The sequence below is a fragment of the Canis aureus genome, chromosome 36 (genome assembly GCF_053574225.1).
Source record: "Canis aureus isolate CA01 chromosome 36, VMU_Caureus_v.1.0, whole genome shotgun sequence".
Lineage (NCBI taxonomy): Eukaryota > Metazoa > Chordata > Mammalia > Carnivora > Canidae > Canis > Canis aureus.
The window spans coordinates 10312510-10334588 of record NC_135646.1 but is presented as its reverse complement, the minus strand read 5'-3'; the positions used below and the strand labels follow the sequence as shown (position 1 = coordinate 10334588).

The window sequence follows — 22079 nt, the reverse complement described above, 5'->3', positions numbered from 1 at the left end:
CTTTTAGCATCCAGTTCTACAACATGCAGAGATTCATGTAACAGCCACCATAATCAGGATACAGAACAAAACTGCATTCTTAACAAAAAAGAAAAGTGGACTTAAAAGGCAATCCCTGTTATATTAAACATTTCTTGTTCTGTGTCTTCCAGATGATCAGAGTTTCCCTCCTTCCTAGGACAAATACATTGTATACCTAAATAGAAAGGTTTGGTATATTTTTGCAAAATATATTTTTATACCTGTGCATTTTCATCTTTATAGATATTTAAAGCTGTGGTTTTATGGGGGCTTTATCAAAACAGCTACAATGCTTTTCTGTATCAGAGTTTGGACAACTGTGGAAAGTATTAAATATGAGTACAACTTTTCCACACTATATATGACTGAGCCCATAAACAGGGGCTAGGTGGAGATCTCTGAGAGTATCAAGTGCATATTTATGCAGTATAAAGACATTTGTAAATGTGTTCTGTATTTATGAAACTATAACCAGAAATTTCTTATATCAAAACAAACGTATACATAACTTCAACAAACTGAAAAAGGTAGTTTCAAATCTTATTAGCTCAAGCTCTAATATGGCTTTATAGATACAATCACCTGAGACTTCCTCCCTTCTCCAAAATTAATTGACAAAGGGTCAAAGAATGGCCAAGGAGTCACTTTTAGATCCTAATATACTCTAACACTTTTCAACCACAAAATTAGTCTTTGCTGCTGATACTTAGTACTCATGGAAAAAAGTCTCACCTCGGGTCTCGTACGGTCTTTGAGCTGGAAAAACAGTTACATTGATGATATCAATTTGGCAGAAAAGAAAAGAATAATTTTCATAGCCCCAAACTTCTCTTCCATACAATCCAGCGTGACCTGATACGAAATTCCCCTTCCTAGAAATTTATCACAACTTGAGAACAAGTTTCTAGAAAAAGCTCTAGTAAAGCATACATGTTACTATAAAACAATAATAATCCATTAAACAAAGTCACTTCATAAAATCTCAGCTTGAATGAGTTTATTTGAATTGTTCTAGGACAGGATAGAAAGCTGAGGAAAGGATTCCTAGTGCCATAGATAAGTTTTGATTTGGATGGAAAGGGGTTGTGGAGACACAGATCAGAAACATGCAACCCTGAAAGGAAGGCAGGACAGACTGGGACAGTGAAGAAGCAAGAAAGTACCACAAGGGAAGTGGGTTTCTAAAGGGGAGTGCTAACGTAGAAGAAAGAATAGCAAAAGGGGCCCAAAGACAATTCAGGTACTTCACTACAGCTAGCCTTATCTACATAACCTTTGCTGGGGCACCAGTGGCATGCCCCTTCCTGCCTTCTCAGTACTCATCCCACCACAACCTAATTTTTTTTTAATGAAATAGGTCAGCTTGACAAAGGGCAAATAAGTGAGCTGAAACAAATTTCCCTAGCTTTAGCCAGAGGAAGTTTTAATAGAAATCTAAAATCATGAGCCAGCACAAACAGGATAGATGCAAGTGTGGGAGAGAAGAAATATGAGAAGGACAAAGAAGAAAGAGTGTACATGCTACAGATGACACATACAAGGAAGTCCATCTGAATTTTGCTTATTAATACTCCAGCCTACCATGCAGCCCAGCTATAGATGGACCCATCTTGGATAGCTCCAAAGGACAATTGAATAAGCAGGAAGCAAGACCTGAATAGCCTTGAGTGCTGAGGGCAAGACCATCTCTAGAGCTCTGGGTTCAGAGGTGACCATCCTGTAAGGATCCTTACTGCAACCTGTTCACATATGGGCAGATGAAAATTAGCCTTTATTGTTTGATCTTTTTTCCCTTCAGCTAATGGAGCTGCCACCATCTGCCTTTCTCAAAAGCAGTCCTCATTCCCATCCACTTCATGAAAGCCCATTCGCTCTCTCTTGGTCATTTGTTTCAAAAACACTGGGTAAGAGTGCCACGTACAGTGGCATTATGAGAGGTACACAAGTAAATAAGGCACAGTCTCTGCCCTGGAAGAGCTCAGTCTGAAATGGGAGAGACGGAAAACAGTAACAACAGAATGTGGTAAGTGCTGTCATGGAGATACATACACACTCTGTGCTACAGGAATATGGGGAAGTAGCTGAAGTGTTAAAGAGGCAGTAACATTTGCTCTTTAAGGACTGGGAGTTTGCCTGGTGGAATAAAGGAGACAGAAATTCAAGGAAAACAGAAGGGTTTATGCAAAGAAAAGGCAATACAAAAGAACTTGGCTATGTTCAAGACATGGAAGTGTCTGTGGTTGAAGCACGGGGTATGTGAACGGGAATTTCAGGAGATGAAGATAAAAAAGATTGTGTTGTTTAATGAAGGAAGCAGTATAAAATACTAAAGAGAGTTTATTAGCTCTTTGTAGCTGCACAAAGGTAGGAGCAGTCATGATGGTTTTTAGAAAGAGGAAATGACAAACAGATCTGTATTATACAAATAGGTGACAAGACTACAGAAAGATGATGATAATTCTATGAATATAACTAGAAAATAGACAACCTCCAATTCTTCCTAAGAAATCAATGTATCCTCTGCCTTAATTATATGGATATAATTGGCAAACTGTTATGTTTCCCTATCTCAAACTCATGCCTGAAATATTCAACTGATATTTAACCTTTTATTTATTTAATAATGTCTCTCTACTAAATTTCATTCTCTTTAAAGGAAGAATGCATTTTTCTTCTCTGTCCTATATGGAATATTTTCATAAATTAAGTATTCAATAAATATTAATAGATGAATATGCATAGGATCCCTATAGGATCTATTCTATAAATCAGTTTTATGCCTTTTGATTTTATTTCTACCCATTCTATTATTTTAATCAATTATATTACGTCCTCTGATTCTATTTCTAGTCTATTTCTCCAGACTACTGAAGAAATATAAGGTCAACCAGGTAAGTGTTTGCACAAGTGCATTTAAAACATGCATCTCTTCTTTCCTTTTGGCTCCAACTCATGGGGATATGGCTTCCTATCTTAGACAAATCAGTACTTGGGTGCCACACTGATACCATTAGCTACATTTCTTACATTCAGTAGTAATTCAATGTGGAAGTTGGAACACCCATGAAACTGTTTAGCAGATTATATAGGATGTTTCTGGAATTTCACTAATACTTTTTCTAACCACCAGAGTAGATAAGTAAAAGGACACTAATGAAATTTTTGTGATTATTTTGTAATAACTGCTCTTGGTAGACTGTCACTAAATGGCTTGACAGTTTCACTGAGGTGCAATAAAGAAAAACGTAACTACAGCACAGGACTTTTATAACCACAGCATTGCTTTAAAATGATCATTATTACATTTTTGTAGAGATAACTAAGAATAATATTTGTTACCGTTCTTAAGAGTTCCTTCTCAGTTTGGTTAGAACTGAGCACTAATCAGCTGTTGAAATCTAAACTGATTATTTCTGAAGTGTCAACAGATGCACAAGCTCCCTGGCTGAAACAGGAACGTGTATCTATTTTTCGTAAACAGGCTGAAGGAATACAACTGAGAAAGAAATGAAGAAAGAAAATACTCCGTCTCATCAAACCCAGTATGAAGACGTTGCATATAGTTTTATAAATGCCCCAAACAAAATTAAGTGGAAGGCATAGGAAAAGGAAAATAACCAAAGGCAGGTAGAGGAAAAGAATAAAGACTTTTTTAAAAAAATATTTTATTTATTTATTCATGAGAGACACAGAGAGAGAGGCAGAGACATAGGCAGAGAGAGAAGCAGGCTGCATCCAGGGAGCCCGATGTGGGACTCGATCCCGGGACCGCGGGATCATGCCCTGAGCGAAAGGCAGATGCTCAACCGCTGAGCCACCAAGGCATCCCAGGACTTTTTGCCTAGTACAATACAATGACAACATATCTTTACATTTTTAGTTTTTTCTTGAAAAGAGCAATCTGTTTCTCCTACCTCCTGCAAACCCAAAAAATACAGTTCAGTTATATCCCTATAGTATCACTGAAAGTAAGCAACATTTTAGTGTCTGAAGGTAACAAGCTATAATTCCTTGGCTCCTTGGGGCAATCACTATCTTCTTTCCCAGTGCAGTCCTTTCCAATTCCCTACATTTACACTATTTAACAGTGTTTCCTAAACTTGTCTGATCATCAGTATCACAGGAACACAAGCTTCCTTCTTGAGGATTTTGACTCAGTATGCCTGTGATGAGGTTTGGGGCTCTTTATTTTTACAGGCAAACAAGATGATTGTTAAGATCAAGCGAGTTTGAGAAAAAGTGCTCTCTAACGTAACTATTTTTTTAATATTTTATTTTATTTATTCATGAGACACAGAGAGACAGAGAGAGACAGAGAGAGGCAGAGACACTGGCAGAGGAAGAAGGCTCCATGCAAGTAGCCCGACGTGGGACTCGATCCCGGGTCTCCAGGATCACACCCTGGGCTGAAGGCAGGCGCTAAACCACTGCGCCACCCAGGGATCCCAGACGTAACTATTTTTAAAAAATAATTTGGTTATTAGGATTATTCTTTCCCAAGAACTTTATTATGCCCCTTGTCATGACACCCCAATGGTAGTATGTGAACTTGCGGTAGCACCCTTATCAAATCTGCAGTGACATGATTAAATGGGCCAACACATTCCCTAAATGTATATCCAAGCATTTCTCAGCCAGTGAATGCCCTAATTAGATAATTCTCCAAAATACTGCAAAGACAGGTCTGACAAAACCTAGCCTGTCTAATCAAGAGAAATTCCCACCCTCCACATGGGTACGTTTTGCCACAAGTGATCTGGAACACTGGTACATCTCTGAAGCTGGGGTCAACTCCTCCCCAAATGTTCAGACAAAGACAAAGCCAGCTAATTTTCCTGTTAAATTGGAGTGAGTCACCATCCTAACAATTCAGATTGTTAAGGTGCACACATCAAAATATATGCTTCCCGGCACAATTCCATAACCAATTAAAATAGTAAATCCAATAAAGTCACGGTAAAACTGTCAGTCAGACAAGGGAGAAATACAAAGTTAGAAGCCAATTCAATAATTGCTAATGTCCTGAGAGGAACAAATGTGGATGCCTAAAACTCCCATCAGGGGACTTCATATTACCTTTTTTCACCTACGAATCTTTCCTAAGAAATTTCAGCTGGAAAATGTTGCTAAGTTTCCAGATCCTAAGTTAAATGTTTTTTTTTTTTTTAATTTTTATTTATTTATGATAGTCACAGAGAGAGAGAGGCACAGAGACACAGGCAGAGGGAGAAGCAGGCTCCATGCACCGGGAGCCCGATGTGGGATTCGATCCCGGGTCTCCAGGATCGCGCCCTGGGCCAAAGGCAGGCGCCAAACCGCTGCGCCACCCAGGGATCCCAGATCCTAAGTTAAATGAATCCCTGAAAAATGATCCCATTTTCCTTACATAAATTTTGCAACATTTCTCCACATACCTTTCTACTTATAAGTCCATTTTAAAATCTCAAAGCGAAAAAAAAAATCTCACAGCATTAAAGTTTAGACTAACATGGTAACTACTAAAGCATCTATGCACATAACTAAAATTTTGCATTCCACTTGAAATGGAAACATACTCAGTGGATTTCTGTCTTGAAAACACGTATAGTTTTCTGGCGAAATAACATCTTAACTATAATTGAATTTCAACTGTCAAAAGACTGAAAAGCCATTTAAGGGTAAAATAACTAAAAGTAACATTAAGATGTAAGTTACTGAAAATAAAGCCAACCATTTTTGGGTTTTTTGTTTGTTTGTTATTTAACCATACTTAGTTCACATGTAGCTGTTTGGGTGAAGATAGAAAGAAGGGCATATATGTGAAATATTACCCCTGTGGCATTATTCCTCAGAAGAAATTATGATAGTCTTTTAAGTATAATATGATAGTCTTTTAAATATTGAGTCAATGCAAAACTCAAAAACCTACGTGAAAACCTAGCCTATAAGCACTATTACAGAACAAAGCATCTAAACTTCCCCTTAGATCTTTTGTTTGTATCTTAGTAAAAAAGCAGTGACATTCCGGAGAGGCAGATGAGATCTCAACGTAAGGAAGAACTTTCTAAGAATTAGAGCCAATCAACAATGCAGCAGTGAGCTTCCTTCCTCTAGCCCTGGAAGCAGTCAAACAAAATCCCAGAGACCACCTGTCATACACACTGCCAAGGATATTCTTGCTTTCTTTAGGAAGTTGTTCTAAATGACCTTTGGGGTCACTTCCAAGTAAGTATTTGATTCATCAGGGCTATTTTCAGTGTTGAGATGAATGACATGAGTACACACACACACACCCACACACACACACACACACACACATAGCCCCAGAAGAGAACTTGGAAGCCTGATATTTTTAAATGTGATTTTGTACACAAAAAAGCGAGAGGTTGAATCAGCTATGTTCTCACACCACCATTCTAGGGAAGGGAGAAAGGGAAAGAGGTACAAGTTTGTTCTACCATAATATCCTCTTTGAGTTAAAGAACAAACCCAGGTCCTGGTGACCTCTAGCATTTTCCTCAGCAGGCCACAACAATCTAGTCCTTGGGACAGAGTAGGAACTACAAAACTACAAAACACAGTTGGATGCATAATTGCTCGTGAAAAACATTTGTCATGCAATTAATCTTCTCAGCTCTCAAGTATATTTCAGTAAGCAAAACACAGGGCAACTCTAAACCTAGTAGTTTCCAGAAAAGTGTACAAGAAAACAAAAAGAGGACTAGACTCCAGTATTTTTCAAGATTAGACTCAGCCTATGAGTTTCTAGACAATTCAAACTGCTCATCAACTCAAAGGCTCAGAGATCTCCACCAGTCTTGGAATAGGAAAGGAGGAGAAACTGAGTCCTACATAGGTAGCTCCTTACCAGCTTATACCTTTCCTAGCACCTTAAATGTAATTAATCAAATAATTTTTAAGTAAAACTTTATTTTTATTTCTGTATTCTTTGCTACTTCTACTTTTTTTTTCCTCCAAGTTTTTACAGTGCAGTATTAGTTTCAGGTGTAAAATTTAGTGATTCATCACTTACATATGACATCTGGTGCTCATCACAAGTACTCTTCTTAATCCCCAACACCTATTTAACCCATGCCCTTGCTCAACTCCCCTCTGGTAACCATCAGTTTGTTCTCTCAAGAGTCTGTTTCTTGGTTTGTCTCTCTTCCCCCCACTCCTTGTTCATTTGTTTTGCTTCTTAAATTCCACATGAGTGAAATCATATAGTATGTCTTTTTCGGACTGTCTTATTTTGATTAGCATAATACTCTCTAGCTCCACCCACATAATTACAAATGACAAGATTTCATTATTTTTGATGGCTGAGTAATAGTCCACTGTATGTATATACGTATGTGTATATATACATATACCACTTCTTTATCCATTCATCAGTTGATGGACATTTGGGGTCTTTCTTGGTTTGGCTATTGTTGATAATGCTGCTATACACATCAAGGCGCATATATCCCTTTGAAATAGTATTTTTGTATCCTTTGAGTAAATACCTAGTAGTGTAATTGCTGGGTCATAGGGTAATTCTATTTTTAACTTTTTGAGGAACCTCCATACTGTTCTCCAGAGTGGCTGTACCAGTTTGAATTCCCACCAACAGTGTAAGAGGGTTCCCCTTTCTCTGCATCCTCGCCAACATCTGTTGTTTCCTGTGTTGTTAATTTTAGCCATTCTGACAGGTGTGAGGTGAATTCTCATTGTAGTTTTGGTTTGTATTTCCCTAAAGATGAATGATGATGAGCATCTTTTCATGTGTCTGTTAGTCATCATCTTAGTATGTCTTCTTTGGAAAAATATCTATTCATGTTTTCTGCCCATTTTTTAACTGGATTATTTGCTTTTTGGGTATTCGCTTTTATAAGTTCTTTATACATTTCAGATCCTAACCCTTTATCAGATACATCACTTGCAAGTATCTTCTCCCATTTCATAGATTACCTTTTAGTTTTGTTGATGGTTTCCTACCTCTACTTTTTAGATACATACTCTTTCCTCTTAAAATAATTGCTGCTACATGGATAGCCAGGTTTCATGATATAACAACATTTCATTAACCTCTGAACTTTACTGAAGTGCTATGCTAAGTACTTTGGATGGATTTCTTATGTGATTTGCCAAGAGGAACCAACCAGTGAAACAAAAGCTACATCTTCTGCTATAGAGTATTCTACATCCTTAAGTTTTTGCTTAACATCAAATGATAGGCATTCTTCTATTAATTCTGCCTCAAAACATGGACCCCAAATAAAACCTTTTTTCTTCCCTTCTCTAAGTTTTTTTTTTTTTTTTTTAATTTTATTTATTTATTTGAAAGAGAGAGAGTGCATGCACAAGCTAGGGGGTCCACAGAGGAAGAAGGAGAAGCAGCTGAGCAGGAAGCCCAATGTGGGGCTTGATCCCAGGACCCTGGTATCATAGCCTGAGCAGGAGCCAGACAGTTAACCAACTGAGCCAGTGCTCGCTTCAGCAGCACACTTATTTAACCAACTGAGCCACCCAGGCACCCCTCAAAGTTCTCAATAGAGCTTTTAATTATAATTTCTCCTGGATGCTAAAAGAGAAATGAGCCAAGAACAAAAATTAGACACAGATATCCCCACCAACAAGCATTATGAAATAATGTTTAACCAATTAAGAAATATAAAATATCCCTAAATATTATTTTCCCCCATTGGGTTAACTAAAATAGATAAAAATCAATATTGTCAAAGATGACAAAACAGAAACTCACAAGCTACTTGTAGTGTGAATCAGTAACCTTTGCAAAAGGCAATCTGACCATACTTTACCCACCAAAATGGTCATGCACAGATTTCTTGACATAGTAAATCTACAGCCAAATTATCCTAAGGAAGTATGTAAAGGTAAATAGATGGACAAAGACATTCACAGTAATACTGTATGTAAGAGTAAAAACCTAGAAATAAACTAAATGTTCATCAGTGAAGGACTAGCTAAATAAATCACAGTGTATCCTCAGTGTATAACAGAATGACATGCACTCAAGAACAAAATACTGATAGAAAAAAAGAAATCCCTAAATGAAAAATCAAGTCATAAGTCAGTAGACACAGTGTACTCCTACTTGCACTAAAAAAAAAAAAAAAAAATACATATACATGATACTGTATATTCCAGTTGAACTACCACTATCCTGACTATGCTAGAATAAATATACAAAAAAATTATGGAAAGACAATTCAGAAACTGGTAACACAAAAAATGAGGACTGGGATTACCTAGGCAGTGGGGCCTTTACTTTTCATTTTATACTTTTCTCCACTGTTTTAATTTTATACTCTATTCCTATATCACTTTTCTTTAGAATCTTTATGTAGACTACTCTTCAGCCCCAGATCATGGCAAATTTTGTAACACGGCCACATCCCCTGTGGGATGAAGTTCACTACCCACACCCTATCATCCCCAGCACTATCATACCCTAACACCAAAGTTCCAGTTCGGAACTTACGTAATGGATGGTTTCAGAGCTGACATTTCCTCCACTACTTTTCTTCTTTCTTCACATCCTTATGTTACTTGTGCTGACTTGAGTCTCTCTTTCTCTAAAATATATGCGCTTCTGAGAGCAATGCTGTCCCGATCCTTGCTTCTCCCAATAGCATCTAGCAAAGTACTTAACAGATGTCAATAATAAATGTTAAATTTGTTTTTTATGAGATTATAGCTTTCAGATTAAAATTTATTTTAAAAGGAAGAACCTACCACCATTCTGATCATGTAGATTTGGTAATTAACGACCTTCATATTACAGAAAGAAACACTAATGTACTTTAAACATATAAATAATTTGCCATTAAACAACTAAGTAAAAGATGAAGACAGAAACTGTAAGGAGGTCTAAGTTTTTTAAATGTTAAGAAAATATATACCCTTTCATTAGGATGGCGTATGGGGCAAGAGAACACAAGCAAAGAAAAAGGAATCCGATTGAAAAAGAAAATGTCATAATAATACCCTCATTTCCAATAGTGTCAACTACAATTTAAAGAAAAAAAAAAGGATTGGTTTCAGCTCTGGGTAACATTTATAACAGTGAGTAGGAACTACACATCAGAATGGAATGATTATTGATTTCTTAATGGATTACGGCTGCACAAATTTACACTCACCAAAAAACCATCAATCTTTGGGTAATAATTATAAACCTATCACAGTACATACGGCATTCTGACTGAATTGAAACTTACTGCTATCTGCCGGGAAATGACCAATTTTCTATTTCTCCAGCTCCAACCACAATACAGAATGGTGAGCAGCTACTTACATCAAATGCTATTATAGGACATAGTTTGTAACAGCCACAGTATGTACCATCCGTAAATTGCTATTAGAGAAGTAAACAATCAGGTCCTGGTGGACTTTTTTCTTATTATTCATTAGCTATGAAAACTGTAAATAAAATGGGCATAAGGCAGTTACACTTGTCAAATATCTATCATAACTAGCAAGTTGTGGAGAAGAGGTCAAGGGCAAATAGTACATTAACTAAAGTCGTGCTACTCTGATTTTATATCCTAATTTTAAACCTCTCCCCAACTCTGCATCAGAGGCTCTAAACCACTAAGCTACAGAGGTTAGGTCTCTTTCTAAACCTTAAATGTGTTCTCAGTGAATTGCATTTTTACTAAATACCAAGTGGAACACCATTACAATTAAGATATTTCTAAAAAGAAAACCCTACAATGTAGGTTCCACCCAGCAGTCTTTAATCATTGGATAATGATGTGATCCATTATTAATCAATTAAATTTCTAATTCTCATATTTTCCAGCTGTAGGGTTTAGATAACACCACTTCCTTCCAGATAGTTAATCCCATTCTGAACACCTTATTGATCTATATTACACACATACAGCCTCGGAATGAAGACAGTTAATCCAACCCAAATAAAGGTAATTTGGACTCAGTAATATGCTTGTTTCCATTTTCTCTTTAGATTCTAATCTGTCATCAGAACTTTTGGTTAGATATATCAATTTTATTTTCTAAAAAATTATGACATGGGCAGCCTGGGTGGCTTAGCGGTTTAGCAACGCCTTCGGCCCAGGGCATGATCCTGGAGACCCAGGATTGAGTCCCACGTCGGGCTCCTTTCATGGAGCCTGCTTCTCCCTCTGCCTGTGTCTCTGCCTCTCTCTCTCTCTCTCTCTGTCGTGAATAAATAAATAAAATATTTAAAAAAATTTTTTTTAAATTATGACATGATTTTTCCAATTAACAAAAAAAGGTATTTCCAAAGCATCCTAGGAACTAAAGAAATGAGACTTGATTGTTTTTATAAAGCATTCCCTCTCCTAAGTACTCAGAGACTATTAAGTCACCATGAGAATCAACTATAATAATTAAAATACTATTAAGTATAATATAAAATCAAATAGAAAAGCTAAATATTGTTACCATTATAAAATAAATTTATGAAACACCACAATGGATTTGTGAAACAGTGAAATTTATAAATGTCAAACTTTTTTTTTTTTTAAAGATTTAAATTTATTCATGAGAGACACAGAGAGAGAGGCAGAAACATAGGCAGAGGGAGAAGCAGGCTCCCTGTGGAAAGCCTGATGCAGGACTTGATCCCAGGACCCTGGGGATCATGCCCTGAGCCAAAGGCAGATGCTCAACCACTGAGCCACCCAGGCATCCCAAACTTTTTGTTTGTTTAATGCAGAATATTCTAAATGTTATAACAATCAAGGGGTGTCTGGGTGGCTCAATGGATTAAGCACCCAACTCTTGATTTCAGCTCAGGTCATGATACTGGGGTCATGAAATCAAGCCCATGTGAGGCTCTGGGCTTAGCATGGAGTCTGCTTAAGATCCACTCTCTCCTTCTCCCTTGTCCTTCTCTCCACTCATGTGTGCTCGCACTCTCTTTCTCTCTAAATAAATAAATAATAAATATTATAACAAGTCAGAAAAAGAATGTAAGAAATAACTTGTGACTTAGCTGATATTCTTTATATTTCAAGTAATATCTTAGGAACCATGTCTAATAAGTATAAAAACCATATGCAAATATTTACAATCTACAAATAATAACAGGTAATTGTGCCAGAAAATGAGCTAAATGCTTTATGTACGTTATTGCTTTTATTTCTTAAAACCTTATGAAAGGTTTAACCTCTTAAGGTAAAACCTTAAAACCTATTATTTGTGGCTGAGGGAAGTGAATGTAGAAAATCCAAGGAATATTCCCAAAGTCACATAAGTTGAAAAACAATCAGATATCAGCAATTCCTAAGGCTTAACTTTAAAGTAAGAAACAGCCAGGAGTCAAACCCAAGTCTATGTAACTTGAAAGTCAGTACTCTTAACCACTTCCACTGGATCTTACATCAAAATGAAAGAACAACTGCACCCACCGGGACTGCTATATTCCAGGGCAGACAGGTACCCAATATTTGTTTTAAGTGGAGTAAATAAACAAATGAATACAAGGAAGGAATGAACATCTTATATAAGGGAAGGATCACGAAGCCAAAAGCCAGAAGACAAGGTTTGTTTTACTATTCTTTCCCCAGATGACCATAGGCCTCAATATAGGCTTTCAAATGGATATCACAATATAAAATACTGTGTTTACTATACAGATGCGGATGCGCGCGCACACACACACACACACACACACACACACACTGAAAATTCTGTTTATGGAAGGCAAAGGATAGGATTTAGTTGGCCGTTGAGCCCACATTTGTCATCTACTATGTTCCTAACTCTATTCTGGGGATTAGGGCTATGTCAGTAACCAATACAAGTGCTCCACAACTATGTATTTGGAGAAGAAACAAATAAATAAATTAGATAATTTCAGATACCAGTAAGTATGACAAAGACAACAAAATAGACATTATTCATAGAATGCCCATAAGGGGCTTATTTACCTGGGGTACTCGGGAAGAGCTTTCCTTCCCAAAGAGGAAACAATTGAATTAAGAAAAGAAGGAGCCGTTCATGCAAAGTTATGAAGCACTAGTATTCCAAACAGAAAGAACAGTTAAATACAAAGACCCTCAAAGGAATGAATTTGCCATGTCCAAAAAGAAGAAAGATAGAAGGCATTTGAAAGTTTGGTGAACGAGAAGAGTGAAGGAAAAGGGGTTCAGAGATGGAAGCAGGGGTAACAGCCTTTAGGACCTTATAGACTTTAGAAAGGAATTTTCATTTTATTCTACTTTCAATAGAAAACTTTTGTGTTTGAAGCAATGGATTGATATAATCTGATTTAGGTTTTAGAAAATCCAGTTCTGCCTCTTTGGTAGATTATGGGGAACAGAGGAAAAGGAATGGAAGCAGGAAGGCCAGATATAAGTTTTGGCTGTATTTTAGGCTTAGGCAATTGGGAAATGATGGTAGCTCAGACCAAAATTATTGAAGTGAACATGGTGAGAATTATGCACACTCAGGATGTATTTTAGATGTGGAGCCAATGTTTTCTGAGGGACTGGACTTGGAGTTTCAGTAAAGGAACATTACCAAATACAGATTTGAAAGTCAAAGCATCATTAGTATCTGAAGGAATAAACTGAGAAAGGAGGACCTGCAGATGGAGACATAAGGGCTGCTAATAGATGAAGGTGAGCACCAGATGTTTCCTGTTCACTGAGCAATTGGCTATCACTGATTATGACACTTCTAATAAAGCTATTGCTTCTCTATATCATTCTCTTAGAGGCAGCAGATACTTCTCACATTCCTACCAAAAGCTTCTAGCTTTCTGATTTCAACTAACTGGATCATTCCCTTTATCTCAATAGCCAGTAACCTAGAAAATCAAAACTAAAAGTAGAAACTTAGAAATAAATACTAATTTCTTTCTTTTTTTAAAAAAAAAAAGATTTTACTGATTTATTCATAGAGACACACAGAGAGAGAGAGAGAGGCAGAGACACAGGCAGAGGGAGAAGCAGGCTCCATGCAGGAAGCCCGACGTGGGACTCGATCCCGGATCTCCAGGATCACACCCCAGGCTGCAGGCGGCGCTAAACCGCTGTGCCATCAGGGCTGCCCATAAATACTAATTTCTAAGCCCAACATCTCACAGGCAGCAGAGAAGTAAAAACACAAATTTCAAAGTATGAGAGAATTTTAAGACAATAAAACCCTTATTATAAAGTGATAAATACAATGAATAGGCATCAATCACCAGCACTGTACCCATCCAGATACATGATCCTGAAAATATATTAACATCCAAAATATCCATGAACTCCACACTTGAAAAGGAAGCATTTGGAGGAGTGAAGTTTGCCACCATCCTGAAGAGTCACCCAAGTGGGGAGTAATACTTATTAACTGATTAAAAACAAACTTGCTAGCAGCTAAAAATGTTTTCCAGCAGTTTAAATCCCACCACTCATACAACAAACAAAAGAAATAGCAAATAGAAAATCACAGATTGATTACCACCAAGGATTTCTTTTCAGCATAAAAATGCAGATAACCTGTTACCATTAAATCGGTACTATATGGAGACAGGCACTTTCATTTTAGTTAGGATTAAGTACATTTTTTTCCTCTATGTGCCAGTTAAGTATAATGGGCTTAATTTACAGAACCTTATATCAAGAGAACTACATTCCACCAACTTCTAAATAATATACAATTTTGTTGTAACTTAAAAAAAAGAAGGAAAATCAAAGAGAATAGAAAGATAAGATGATCTTTTATAATGCTAACAAGAAGACTTAGTATTCTCTAAGCTATTAAATATACTGTCTTAATTCTTGTAGTCATAGGAATGATGACAAATGTTGGCAAACTAGATAACCACTGCTCATCTAAATTGCTTGGACACACGGAAACAGGATTTCATGAAAGAATGCAGATAAAAACTAGGGAAAAGAAAACTTTTGTAAAGGTTGTGTAACTGATCCTAGGTACTGCTATGATAATTATATCATCAACAAATGTGATAATTAACACAGTTGTTCTAAGAAAATTGACATCTGGCCTCACAATCTAGCATAAGCAGAACTGGGTACAGTTTTAAGGAAGAGCCATTTGATTTCTAAGATTTTAAATGATCTTTGGGACTGAGCTGCTGGATAAGAGTTCACTGACACAACAGCAATATGATATCCCATTTTCACACGTGTCTAGTAAATTGGCATGTTATGATTTGGAATATCCTAGATCATGAAATTAGAATCTTCAAAATAATAATAGTAGTAATAACTTTAAAACTATAGAGTTTCTAAATAATACACAAATAACCAAAATGTCTCAGGGTGAATATATATGTATATATATTTTCTCTACAGATCTTTTAGTCTTTTTTAAAATCCATCTCTATATTCTAAAGAGAGTGGCATTGGCCTGAAAAGATGTATTTTTATGAAACTGAAAGGATGTATTTTTATGAAACTTGTAAGTACTTGAAACTTTTAGTCCAATGCAGTATTCTGCAGTACTCTGCCTGAATGCGTGTTGAGAAGAAAGAGTCTAAGAAGCTAGTGCTAACTTTAGACCATTTATTTTAAAACTGCTTTGTGGGTAAAAAGACTAGCTGGGTGACTTAGTAGTCTCTGGTATCCACAGCACACACAGTGCTGAAGTGACCAAACCTGTAGGGGTCAATCTGAGTAATAACTTACAGGAATAACTGAGATATGTCTCTAATGTATCCAGTGAGACAAACAACACATATTAACCACATAATGTATTTAAAAATTAACAGGCAACTTTTTAAATAGAGAGACTACTATGTATAAGGCACTGTGCTAACTAGCTCCTATAGAAAAGAGCCACTACCTTTTCTTGAATTATTTCTTGAAATGTGTTAGGCAGTATGATAGAAGCTATAACTAGAGTTATTTTATTAATCCTCACAACAATCCCAAGAGACAAGCACTAACTCTCCCTCCTTTACAAATGAGGAAGTGAAGACTAATATATAACTCAGCCAATATAAATTCAAGCCTATTCTCTGCTATCCTTGGGCTGCAGAAATTACATCATTTCCCCTGCCCTCAAGGGGATTCCAGTCACATGGGAGAGATAAGATGAAGAGAAGTCAGGGAGTAATGATAAAACAAGATAGGAAGTGATAAAGGCTTCCTAGTTTTTAAAGTAATTACTCCTGGATAAAAAGGGTCATTTGATTTGAAAGACTGATTACACAGTCCCTATGCTAATAGTAACCCTGACCCAAGAAAAGTTAAACTTGGACATGAAAAGCAAATTGTGTATCTTTAAATGATCTCATTGGGATTTACGAAGATTTCAGCGCCTTTTAACCAAATGACCTATGAGTAGTCTGTTTATTAACATACTCTGCTATAAAATCTTTTTTTTTTTTTTTTTTTTTTTTTTTATAAAATCTTTTTAAAAGAATATCTACTTTTTTCCTTGATTGCTCACAGGATAAAAGGGGAAAAATGGACATTACTAGGGTTTGGTACATAGTTGAGAATTCCAGATATACAACAGAGCAATGTGTTTTGATGTAGGACACACAGCACCAGGAGTACGGAATTCAGGAAATTTCAGAACCATATTGGGAATTCACCAACACATCTAGTAAACAAGCAAACAAGTCCCTGCTAACAGATTACTCTGGACCAGGTTAAGAGGGAGATACACTCTACCGTCAAGTCCTGAACACATCTTCTGAACTGCCACCCTCAAAATGAAATGCATTACTACTACATAATTACCATTTCAATTATATCCCTCACAAACAGAGCAGGTTTATTTGTGATTCGCTTTGATTAGGTAATTTTAGTTTCATTTCTTTAGTAATTGATTTGAATACAACAGAATTAATAATTGCCTCATATCTGCACACACATTTCTTTTCAAACAAGGACTATCTGACAGCACTCAGACAGATGAAGAACAATATATCTAGTCAATGATGCAGATTTCTTGTGTTTTATTGGCAATGCTTTTTCCTTCTTTTTTTTTTTTTACTATTATTACAATTGTTGATTAAAAGTAGTCTCAAAGCATGTCCTTCCTAGAAGACTATTTAACGTGTTTGTGGAATCTATTTCTTAGTTATATGACTCAAGTGTTTTCTTATGCTCTTTTTTCTAATAAATAATAGCTACCGTTCTAGTTTACTTACCACATGCCAGTCACCATTTTGGAGACTTTATGAATATTCTTTCTAAAGCTCACCACTCCTGACAATAATGTCCCCGTCTTACAAACTGAGATGCCAAGATATGAAGTATCTGGCTAGGGGATCACAGATTTGACATATAATACCAGTGCTTACTTTTATATACTATGGCGGAAGGGGAAGAGGAAAATTTATTCAATAAAATAATTTTAAAAATATATATATGCTTATTATTTTCTAGTAACAAATAAAATGCTTCAACACTACCAGGAAGAATAAATTCCTTAGAGACTGCTTAAATAAATATTTAAGTTCAAGTTTTAATGAGCACATTGTATGTTAGATGTGAAAGCATTACAAATAGTGTGAAGTGTCTTAAAAAATAAAATGGTACTTAGGCTTAAATAATAGGCTTAAAGGCAGTCTGTTTTCTTAAGCAAGTTAAATATATACCTTGATCTTGTTTTTATTATTTATGGGCTTAGCAAACCTTTCATTCAACAATAATACACGTGTAAACTTCATCTCATGTCTGATAAATTTTTACTGCAGTATTATCACAGGTTAATTTTAGAAAAGTGTTCCAGTGAGTAAAAGCCAACCTGGGAATTCTAAATCTCTGACAGAGTATGATCTTAAGAAAGTATTTTAAAACACTCAGTGCTTGTGTCTTAGATACTTCAGGAGGAAAATGGAAAAAAAAAAAAAAAAAACCAGATCAGAGAACAAAAACTGGATGCAAAACCCCATCTCATCTGCTCAATATCAAGTTCCTTCTTTGTTGCCACCTCCCAAGAGGGAAAAAAAAGAAAGAAAGAAAGAAAGAAAGAAAGAAAGAAAGAAAGAAAGAAAGAAAGAAAGAAAGAAAGAAAGAAAGAAAGAAAGAGAAAGAAAGAAAGAAAGAAAGAAAGAAAGAAAGAAAGAAAGAAAGAAAGAGAGAGAAAGCAGAGAAAGTTCTTACTGTTTCTGTCAAGACTACAGCTTTCCCTAATTCCCGAACCCCTTTCCCACTGAAGTGAGGTAAAAAGGCAGTTGAGGGACAAGGCCAAAATTTACTGCATTGGTGGTAATTCAGAAATACAACCAGTTAAGGCTCTCACACACAGTATATTACATAGTCACTTTTGCAAAAGATAAAAGGAATAGATTAGTCCAAAGTGGCCATCAGTAATGCCACTGTTGATGACAGCAAGCAATCTATTCTAGGGACTACCAACCTCTATATACTGCTTCCATCTGCCCATCCTTCTAGACTGAAACCCACAGTACTCCAGTTCTTCTTACTATTCCACCCCCATCTTCTACCCTCCGGCTTTAGATATGTGAAGAACTTCATTCTACTGAATCTCAGGGTTTTTCATTTATCTTCTACCAGAAACCATTCTTTTTTTTTTTTTTAAGAGATTTTATTTATTTATTCATTAGACACACACACACACACACACACACACAGAAATAGAGAGGCAGAGACATAGGCAGAGGGAGAAGCAGGCTCCCTGCAGGGGAGCCTGATGTGGCACTTGATCCCGGGACTCTAGGATCATGCCCTGGGCCAAAGGCAGGCGCTAAACCACTGAGCCACCCAGGGATCCCCTACCAGAAACCATTCTAACCTTACTGCAACATCCCTCATCATTCAGATAGGTAGCTTCTTTAATTAGCTTATAAATACACTTTAGCTTTATTTCTATATTTACATATGTAATATAATATATAAACATGCAATATAATAATACATAAATGTAAGCAGTAATTATATATATATAATTAGCCTTATTTATTATATATAATAAGCCTTATTAGCCTTATTTATACTTTCTGAAAGAAAAAAAGAAGGGAAAGATCATTATTTTTCATATGCCCTGAAGTCTTTGGCAGATCTAAGAATCTAGTGGGTTCTGTGGCTTGCCCCTCACTCCTGCATTCACCATTTTTAATTTCTTTCTTCTTGAACTAGCTCTCTTCTATGTTCCCTTACGGTTCACACCTCTGCTCCTTCCATTCATATGCCTGAAGTTATTTTCACAGATCCTACTCCCATTAGCAATAAACCCCAGTTGTCTTGCTAAAAACTGTATCCTTAAAAGATTTAATGTAAACATTAACAACACTCACTGGAGTTTTAAATTGATGAACATGAAAAAGAGACTAAGGCAGTTTTTAAAAACTGATCTTGATTATCATATATAGGCTACAAGTTTTAACTCACTCTACTCAGATTTATTCTGGTATCATAATGCTATGTCTCCTAACCACTGCCAGAAGTACACTGATATGTGCACTATTTACAGTATCTCATGCTGTGAATGAATATCACTCATAAAAAAAATGCAAAGTATATTACTTTATTTGGAAATTCCATTGTATTATAGTAATTAACACCTTACATCCAGACTAAATCTAATATTCAAAGAGCCTACAGAACACCATTTGTATATGAGAATAGCCCTGAAATCAGTACCCATTATTTTTTTTTAAGATTTTATGTATTTATCCATGAGAGACGCAGAAAGAGATACGCAGAGACACAGGCAGAGGGAGAAGCAGGCCCCCTGCAGGGAGCCCTATGCGGACTCAATCCGGGACTCCAGGATCAAAGGCAGACACTCCACTGACCGCTGAGCCTCCCAGGCATCCCAATACTTGTCATTAATGGCAGTAGTCCATTGTTGTAACTCTATAATATCACTGAAATTTCAAGGATAAGCCCATGTGATCAGAGCTATGACTGTCTCTCACAGAAAAGCTTCAGACTTTATTTCTTTGAGAAGATATCTGACTGAAATAGCGTTTTTTTTTTAAATTATGCAAGTAAAAGATCTTTTGTGAAAGATTCAAATATTACAGAACTATTTGGAATAAGTTGATAAAATGCCCTGTCTACCCTCCCGTACTCCAAAGTGAACTCTATCGATAGTGTGACAGTTCTTTTGTGTCCTTATTCTTGCATTCACACACGCGCACATACACAAGTGCACACACAGGGCATATATGCCTTTAAAAGACATATGGCACTTTCTTGTACATACAGTTGTATGAAAGTAATTGTTTGACTACAGCTTCTCTGATTTGATGAAAAAAAAATACTATCTCTTCAAATCAGTTACCAGCTATTGTATTCAAACCGTGGGACCAACTAAAACTATTCAATTCATCAGAATTTTTTATGCAAATAGCCTTACTGTAATAATAATTTTGTAAAAATAATTTACTTTAAGTTGGGGGGGGGCTGTGGTAGACAAAGGGGTGTTTTTTTTTTGTTTTTGTTTCCAAAAAATTGAATCCAAAAATTGTCATTAGGTGATTAATGTGTCATAGTTCGGACAGATGGTGGTGTGTAATTCATAATTTGAGAATCTAAAAACAGCAGACTCACAGAAAATATCTTTCTTTTTTTCTAGTTTTCAGTTATGTCCAAACAAAATCTATTACTGTTTTCAAATATTTTGTGAATGTTCAGCACTATAATAGAATTCATCTCATATTTCAAACACTATATTAGAAGCAGTGTTTTTAAAGTGTTTGAATTTTAAAGCAATACCTAAAAATGACTAGGTGTTACTTGTTATAATGTTTAGTTTTTAAATAACAAGGATCTTTATGAAAATGACCATGACAAAAATATTTCTTATAGTTGTAGAAGAAATGACACCTCTTTAGAACTCAACCAGAAATTCTTAAAGTTAATTCAATGGAAATAGAGCAATGTAGCCACCTAGCACTTCAAAATATGACCAAGCCCTGCATACTGATATCTTAGTAAGAAGAAAGTAGAGTTGACATAGTCAGGTGTAATAAGAACTATAACTTCCATGATAATAAGAGAGCAATGACAAAAATGTCAAAGGTGTAGACACCCAGAATGTTAATTTATTAGAACGTGACTTTACACTGATTAATTATATGCTCCTCAAAATATCTGGAGTGCATAAGAAAAGTTAATTGAAGCATTTCATTTTGAACACGCTACTAAAATTAGTTTTAAATAAGTAATAGAGAACTGATTTCAAAATTGTAAGTATGTGGAATTCAATCTGTAAATTCTAAATGTGCTATATAAAAATAATAGTAATGAAGATGATGATGGTGGCTATAAAATATTCATGAAAATATTTATATTCACTTGATTCCACTGAACATGATTATATTGAATCAGAAAACTTAGAAGCTGTTTAGAATCTCAGAATTATCTTTTTGGGGGCTAATCTGAAGATTATAAAATCTTTTTTAGAGTGAGGCATAGTTAAAAACAACATACCCAAACAGAGAAAATCACAAGTTAGGATTTCAGAATCATTTCAATAGCAAAAAACTAAAGTTTTCAAATCTCCTCAAATAGGTCAGAAATACATTATTTAAATACATATATGCAATACAATCATAAGTATTTCCTTAATTTAACAAATAATTACTGAAGGCTAAAGAGATAGGGCATGGTCATTTTCCTCAAAGATTCATATCTGGAAAATCTCCTGATTAGCTTCTTTGTAATCAATGTGCGGCCCCAAAATAAAGCTGTATGCTTTGATAAATATATTTTATTTTTAGAGAGAGGGGTGCAGTGGGGAGAAAGAATCTTTAAGCAGGCTCCACACTCAGCCCTGAGCCCCAGGCAGGGCTGGATCTCTGGACCCTAAGATCACAACCTGAGTTGAAATCAAGAGTTGGATGCTTAACCGACTGAGCCACCCAGGCACCCCTACAAATATTCTTAAATTAACATTCAGTAATTAAGATAGCCTTCCTTATTTTTTTTTAAGATTTTATTTATTTATTCATGAGAGGCATAGAGAGAGGCAGAGACACAGGCAGAGGGAGGAGAAGCAGGCTCCACGCAGGAGCCCTATGTGGGACTTGATCCCAGAACTCCGGGATCACGTCCTGAGGCAAAGGCAAATGCTCAACTGCTGAGCCACCCAGGCTTCCCGATAGCCTTCCTTATTAACTAAACTAAAATACTATAATTTTC

At 36.0% G+C, this 22079-nt stretch overlaps 1 protein-coding gene and 1 long non-coding RNA gene across 13 annotated transcripts in view; one reads left to right on the top strand and one right to left on the bottom strand.

Annotated features, from left to right (window-relative positions):
- IKZF2 (IKAROS family zinc finger 2) overlaps positions 1-22079 on the bottom strand; it is a 153945-nt gene that overhangs the window by 118335 nt on the left and 13531 nt on the right. The window lies entirely within an intron of this gene.
- On the top strand, positions 2082-3661 carry LOC144306026 (uncharacterized). Its single transcript, XR_013373052.1, has 3 exons — positions 2082-2273; positions 2872-2912; positions 3503-3661. It is a non-coding gene; the product is annotated as an uncharacterized LOC144306026 (long non-coding RNA).